This window comes from Trachypithecus francoisi, unplaced genomic scaffold (assembly GCF_009764315.1).
Source record: "Trachypithecus francoisi isolate TF-2019V2 unplaced genomic scaffold, Tfra_2.0 Lachesis_group12, whole genome shotgun sequence".
NCBI lineage: Eukaryota > Metazoa > Chordata > Mammalia > Primates > Cercopithecidae > Trachypithecus > Trachypithecus francoisi.
The window spans coordinates 113,664,441-113,672,161 of record NW_022681457.1 but is presented as its reverse complement, the minus strand read 5'-3'; the positions used below and the strand labels follow the sequence as shown (position 1 = coordinate 113,672,161).

The window sequence follows — 7,721 nt, the reverse complement described above, 5'->3', positions numbered from 1 at the left end:
GGGAGACACAGGCCCTTCCATCTTAAGGAGAAGTGAGCGTGCTGCTCCCTGCAGCCATGCTGCTCCACCCTACCCCAACCCATCCCGATTTTCCCCAGCACCCAGTCCTTGGCAGGCACCAGTGGGGCTGCCCGGCTCCTCAGGGACCAGGCCTGCGATAAAAATCCTGCAGTGGCAACTGCAGTGATCAGAGTCAAAAAAAAAAAAAGAGAGAGAGAGAGAGAGAGAGAAAGAAAGAAAAGGGGAAAAAAACCCTCTAGTGCCTGACATTCTTTTTAGGATGCCCATAAAAGATAATGTGACCTGTAAAATCTGCAAGCTGTTCCCAGCCTGTGGCGCCCAGCCCCACGCCCCACTCCCACCCCCAGCTCCACTCTCCTGCCCCCAGGCTGAGGACACTACTGTGGGTGTTCCCCAGGGCCCTGGCCCTCTAAGCATCAGGGACCCTCAAGTTGGGGGAGGCAGCTGCCCTGAGGCGCCACAGTCTGGTCAGGTGGGCAGTGGTGAGACCCTTCCCGACTGCCAGTGCACCCTCCTCTTCGGCACCCCCCCGCCGACCGTTCCTGGGTGCTCAGGTCAGCAGGGCTGCTGCTGCCAGGCCAGGGGGTGGGAATGTGCTGGGGCAGATCCCGGCTCTCGTTCTCGGGTGAGTCACCCCGTGGGAGTGTGTTGACGAATCCGAATCCCAGTTCTTTGTTTTCAGCTACTGGGAATTCACAAATTGGGGGCAGACACTCCATCCCCTGGTCTGCTGCCAGGTAGGGTGGCAAGATGGGAGCCGGTAGGCCTGGGGTCTATCCCCAAATTCACCACCTATCGGCTGTTTGGAACCTTGATGAGTTCTGAGCAGCTTTGGGGCCTCAGTTTCTCTACCTTTAAAATGGACATAAAAGTCCTGCCCCTTGTAATTTTGCAAGAAGATAATAAAGAAAAAAAGCCTATATCATAGCAAGCATAGTTCTCGGGATGATGACAATAACCCTCACTTACAGAGTGCCCTACTGTGTGCCAGACACCATACTAGGTTTATAGTTAATCCTCCGAACAACAGTAAGACATCTGTGAGATCACGATCTCTTTTTTAAAAGAAGGAAACTGAGGCGCAGAAAAGTTAAGTAACCTGCCTGCGGCCACATGACTTACCTACCCAACTACCAGGCTCGCTGGCCACCCACAGTGGAAATTAAAGACACCCCTGCAAATGCCAGGCACATGATCACGGTACTGGCCGAGCCCCTCCCCTGCTGTCCAGGAGGCTGAAGGCGGGAGTTTCCTTCCACGGTTTCCTCTCCAGATAATCCACGCCTGCCACAGGTACTGATGGGACTCATAGCAGGACCCTCCCCAGCCACGTCCCCACCCCACCTCTGACTCAGAGAGAACTCAGAGAGGCCCTGGATCCTCCCAGCACCCTCTTGTGAGCAGACAGGGCTGAACTCTGTTTCCTAAAACCGTGAGGTGCACACGTCACAACCAGGGAGCCTTCCAGACGGGCAGATGTGCCTCAAGAAGGGCCTGGCAGCTGGGTTTCCCAATTTCCCTGACTTGACATCCTTGCCCCATCCTGGAGACCCAGCAGTTCTTTGGGGCCCCACAGCTTCCTGAGGGCAGGCCCCGGGGTACACCCCTCCTTTGTAGGGTCCATATCTCCAAGCTTTGCTCCTAACGTCCTCACAGACCCTCTCCTGGGGTCCACCTGACATTCCTCAACACTCCTGTTAGGCAATGAGGCAAGGTTTAAAATACTCCCTCCCCGGCCAGGTGCAGTGGCTCACGCCCATAATCCCAGCATTTTGGGAGGCCGAGACAGGCAGAGCACTTGAGGCCAGAAGTTCGAGACCAGTGTTGCCAACATGGTGAAAACCCTTCTCTACTAAAACTGCAAAAATTAGCCAAGCGTGGTGGCACACACCTGTAATCCCAGCTACTAGGGAAGCTAAGATGGGAGAATCCCTTGAACCCAGGAGGCGGAGGTTGCCATGAACCGAGATCGTGCCATTGCACTCCAGCCTGGGTGACAGAGCAAGACACAGACAGAGGATTACAGGCTTGAGCCACTGCGCCAGTCCAATAATAAATTAATTAAATAAATTTTGTTAAAATAATAAAATAAAATATTCGCTCCCCGGGCACAAACCCTCCATCCAGTGTTCCTGTTCCTCTACATTTTCCTAAGTACTCTCATTCACGTGTTCCAATCCCCAATGTGACGAGACAGCAATGGCAGTGCATGTCCCCGGCCGCGTGTGCTACATGTGAGCTGCTGTCCTTACAGTTAGTTGCTCATTTCACCTCCCTGTACAAATGAGGAAACTGAGACTCTGGGAGGTCAGGTGGCTTGCCCAAGGTTACACATTTAGTGCATGGTAGACCCAGGATCCAAACCCACATCTCTACCAGGCACGAAGACCCTGGCTCTTAATCAGCACGTTTCCTTTCTGTCCCACCATTTGCAAGCCTTTTGCTGTCTGCACCAGAACAGCCCGGTCCATAGTTCTTAAGAGTGTCCAGCGAATGCTTCCTGGGTAGATGAACTTCCTGAATGGTTTTTGAATGTGTGAAAACACAAATAAATGAATGAGTCGACAAATGGATGAGTGAACGACTTCAACTCTCACAATAACCAGGAAAGGTCTTCCCCACGTACAGGAAATTGAGGCTGAGAGAGAGAAAGTAACATGCTTGAGGTCACACAGGGCATTGGGGGCTGTGATGGAAAACCCAAGCCACCCAGCCATCCATGGGCCCTTGCCACCTCCCTCCTTCCCGCATGATCCCAGCCACGCTCCGAGCCCAGCTCTGTCTCCTGTCCCCGAGGGAGGGAGGCGGCGGGCACAGCGTCTTTAAGCTGCCCTTTCAGGGACGAGCCAAGGAGGGCCTGGGGAGGGGGGGCTCCACCCAGCACGCAGGGCCAGGAGCCCACACCCGTCTCTCTGAGATGGGGTCAGTGTGGGGGGTCTTTCTCTGCAAGCACTTACCGCACAATTGATGGGAGAGATGCTCATCAAACGAGGGACAAATCATAAAGTTCGGGAGATGGAAATGAGGCACGGACAGACGAACCAGGTGCAGGCGAGATTTATGGGGGAGGCTGGATTCTAGCTAATGATTTCTGCTAATGATTCTCCGAAGTGTACAGTGGCACGGGGCCCGCGCTCCGTGGGGTGACATGAACCCTGCGGGCCGATGAAGGACGTTCCTGGGGAGACGGCAATGGCGAGGGGATGGGGAAGAAGGGTGGAGGAAGCTCCCGGAATACCGGGGTCCCCGGGGCCGGGAGGAGACGGGGTTCTTGGGGTGTGAGTAGGCCCTGCCTGAAATTTATCGCTCGACCTGGCTCCTCGGTCCTTTCTCCACTCGCCCTGAAAGTGCCTCCCTGCCTGGCAGCTCCGAGTGTTGGCGGGGCCTGCCCGCTGCTGACACACACATTTTCCAAGCCCACCGCCATCTTTCATCCCAGCAGCCCCCATGACAGACGCAGGTTTCTGGCTGTAAACCGTCCCTCCCTGCCCCCTTTCTTCTCCCCTCCCCGACCCTCTCCTCTGCAAGAGCTGTCCCCTCCAAAAGGCCACTTGTGCCTGCCACCCCACTTCATAGCCTTTGTCTTCCACAGGTACGTTTCAGTGTCTCTGAGACTGCCACCTCCGGAGGCCCCAGCCAGAGACTCTCCCAGCATCTGGTCCTGAAGCGCTCAGTCTTCTCCCATTTTCCTCCATCACCAGACCCAGGGACGCTGACACTGCCAGCTGAGACAGTCCCTCCCAAATCTACCCTAAATCCTGCTTACAGCAGAACCAGTGGGGACCTCCTGTTTCTGTGGCGAGGCCCTCGGGCAGTGGGAAGCCTCTGGCCTTCAGATCCATGACCAGGAAATGCTCAAAGGAGCTCATTCCCGGCGATCAAATCACCAGAAAACGACGTTTGCTCTTTAGAACCTTGGTGTGTTTTCTAATTTCCCCACAATGAACGTGTGTGTGTGTAATTTTTTTAAATGCGAAAATTGGCAGGTGTGAGGATGAAGGAATGGAGGCAGCCGGGGCGCCCCCCACCTCATTGCCCAGGCTGCCCCTGCCTCTCCTGGACAAACTCCCTTCTCTCAGTGGTGCTTAACCCCTGCAAGTCTTCTCAAGCCCAGGACTCAGCACACTCTACCCGCAAACTCAGGAGTTTTCACAGCAGCCCTGCAAAGGTTTTTTTGTTTTGTTTTTTAATCGTCCCTGTTTCTCTATCGAAAAATCGAGGTTTGTGGAGATAAGAGGTCATTCAAGCCATGCACAGTGGCTCTCACCTGTAATCCTAGCACTTTGGGAGGCCAAGGAGGGAGGATTGCTTGAGCCCAGGGGCTCGAGATCAGCTTAGGCAACATAGTGAAACCCCATTTCTATAAAAACAAAAACAAACAAACACAAAATTAGCCAGGCATTGGTGGTAAGCAACTGTGGTCCCACCTAGTTGGGAGGCTGGGGCGGGAGGATGGCTTGAGCCCGGGAGGCTGAGGCTGCAGTGAGCCATCATCATGTGCTGTCACTGCACTCCAGCCTGGGCAACACAGCCAGACCCTGTCTTAAAAAAAAGAAAAAGTCATTCAAGTCCTCTTGCTTAGTATACGGCAAAGCTATACTTGGAACCAATTCCCTTGAACTCACACCCATGTTTTTCTCACTGTGTTGAACCCTCCCACCCGCCCAGACCAGCTGAGCTGAGACCCCCTCCGTAGATGATTCCAGAGACCGAGGAATCAGGTACTGAGATAACCTGGCAGGAGGGCCCAGGAGAGAAAAGCCGGAAAGGGGCAGCCTCGGACCACCTGGCCAGGGAGGGTCAAAAACCGGGAACAGTGTCGATGTCCAGAGTGAAGTAATTGGTTAAATAAAGTGTGGCCCAGGGACCCTTATGTCTCCACTGAAAGCAGCTTTTAATGCGCCAGCACAGACAAGCATTCAACATACACTGTGAAGTGAGAAGGGCAGGTTTCAGAACAGTTTGAGGCACACAGCATGCCGTATGTCATAAGGGAAAAAGATCTTTGTGCAGATATATGCACAGACACTGTCACCCCTTCCCCCGGTGTTGGTGTCGAGGAAAAAAGATTTGGGGACCTTTTTCTCTGTATTGTCTGAACGTGATACAACAAACAAACGTGACGTTAATCCTCAGAGGGGAGAAACCCAACAAAGCTATTTTCATTTGGAAAACAGAAAAAGAAATGACCCGAAGGGTGAGACAGTGACAATGCCGGGTGGGGGCTCTATCCTTAGATCACTCGCTCACCGCCACCCTGGTCTCTTGTCCTCGGAGCGTTTCTCCAGGCAGCAGATACTTGTACATAGCGGGGAGGGTGTCACCTTGGAATTCACTCTCCCCAATGCCCCTGACAGCCCCACACCTCCTTGGCCCACCTGCCACCCACTCCGGGCGTGATCAAAGGCCAAAGTGAAAACGAGATCTGAAACTTCAGCCTGGAAAAGCGATGATGCACTGATGCCGGATAAGGAAGGAAGGAAGGATCACCGCTCACCAGCTGGGCGCCCCCCCACCCCGGCGCCGCCCCTTCCCCTCAGTCACCTCCCAGCCTGCAGCTCAGACCCTGTTTGAGGGAGGGCGGCAGCTACCAGGGGACATGGCCCCAGGAACCCTCTCCCACCTTCTGTCCTAGAGCAGGTTGAGGGGCCTGCCCTCTACTCTCCCTTCTACTGGTCTCTGTTCCTTGGGATTCAGGCGGTGTCTCTAGAAGCATCTCTAACTCCTCTAATGGAGTTAGCAAGTTCCTGGAGAGAGGTAACCCATTACACAGGCTGGATGAAGTGATCATGTCAGCAGTTGATGGGCTGGGACGCGGGAGAAGTTAATGTAATGGGAACCAAGTGGCAGCTCCTGGGGCAGGGTGCGCTAGGGGGGTGAGAGGAACCCTAGGGAGTTAGGAGGGGAGCCGTGAAGACAAACTCCACAAAGCATCATGGGAAGATCATGAGCCCTGGCACCAGGGAAGCCCAGTTAGAACCCTGGGCCAGCCACCCCCAGCTCTGGAACCTTGGGCAAGCCACGCAACCCCTCTGACCCTCCTTGTATCACCTGTGAAATGGGAATAATATAGCAACAGCTTCGCCCCGCAAATGGAGGGGTTCAATTTAATGTATGCAGAGCTGCTGGTAATTGCTAAGGGCTCAATTAATGGTGGCTGTTACTATTCTTGTCAAACTTACAGAGGAAGAGACAGGCGGCCTAGAAGAACCATAGACTTTGTCTTGGATAGATGAGATTGGGGGCTGAGTAGTCACAGTGTCACTCTGGCCCACCCAATGACTGGAGGAGGGGATGAGGACAGGAAGAGGAAGGGGAAGGGGAGGCACTGGGCGATTACAGAGATAAATATATGTCATGATCTTGCCCCATCTGGGTCACTGGCTGCACCCCGGGGGTGATGACTCACCTGCTGAGAAGTTCCCCACCCAGAGACTGGTCCCACAGGCTGTGGCTCAGCCCCACAGGCACAGCAGGCACGCACTGGGGAGGCCCATGGAGCAATGCCCAGGGTTACCCATCTGCTTGAGGGCTCAGGCACCCCTCTTTGACCGCTTCACACCCCTGTCCAAACTGCAACCTAGAGTCAGTCAGCTGACTCTCCTGATGCAGAGCAGGCCCAAAGAGATCAAGGAATTTGCTGGGGCCAGACAGCAAGTCCTGTGAGGTTTCATCCCATTTAAACCCAGAGAGGTCAAGTCACTTGCCAAAGGTCACACAGCTTGGATGTGACAGAGTGGGGAAGTCCAAAGCTTGCCTGTAGTAGCAGGCTGCCCGGAGTCCGGCTGGAGACTGGCACTGGTGTGAGCCGCAAGCCTTTTAATCCTAAGACCTAACAGCTGGGCAGCGCCCTGGAAAAGCAGCACTGTGGGCCCAGTGGGCCCTGGGGTGCTCAGAGGGGGCTTCCCAGAGACTCCCGAGGACCAGACTCAGGGGGACATTTTCACAGCAGGCCTTGCTCTCACATGGGCAATCCCACCCGTCCACATGCCCATGGGGACTGGCCTCAGTGCCGGGCTCCCCAGGGGACTCCTTTCCACCAGGAACTCCTCCTCCTTGCACTCCCATTAAACCCCTATTTTAAACCCTCTGGCCTCCTCCAGGCAGCCTCCCTGCACCACTGTGCCTCCCTGAGCCATCTGGCCCTCCACCCCAGTGCCCTGAAATCAGCATCTCTGCTCTCTGTGTGGTTGGGTGGCTTCTCTGGTCTTCTTTTGTCTTTTTCTTCTGTGTGTGTGAGCATCATGTTTATTTCTTTTCTTTTCTTTTCTTTTCTTTTTTCTCCTTTTGTGTGTGTGTGTGTGTGTATGTGTGACAGCATCTTGCTCTGTCGCCTAGGCTGGAGTGCAGTGGTGTGATCTTGGCTCGTTGCAACCTCCGCCTCCTTGGTTCAAGAGATTCTCCTGCCTCAGCCTCCCTAGTAGCTGGGACTACAGGTGCCCACCACGTCTGGCTAATTTTTGTACTTTAGTAGAGACAAGTTTCCACCATGTTCACCAGGTTGCTCTCAAACTCCTGACCTCAAGTGATCCACCCGCCACGGCCTCCCAAAGTTCTGGGATTACAGGCGTGAGCCACGCCATGGTTATTTCTTCATGGGTTTATCATTATGTGTGATGTGAGCTCTAAGCTCCCCAAAGGTGATGACCATACAATCATTTCCCACCCCCACAACCTGGGACAGGACTCTGGCCACAGTG

The 7,721-nt window shown here is 54.3% G+C and overlaps 1 long non-coding RNA gene across 1 annotated transcript; it reads right to left on the bottom strand.

Moving 5' to 3' along the window:
• Window positions 1-3,091: 3,091 nt before the first annotated feature.
• LOC117093956 lies at window positions 3,092-6,558 on the bottom strand. Its single transcript, XR_004441306.1, has 3 exons — window positions 6,431-6,558; window positions 4,289-4,381; window positions 3,092-3,199 (listed from the first exon to the last, which is right to left on the bottom strand). It is a non-coding gene; the product is annotated as an uncharacterized LOC117093956 (long non-coding RNA).
• Window positions 6,559-7,721: the final 1,163 nt, after the last annotated feature.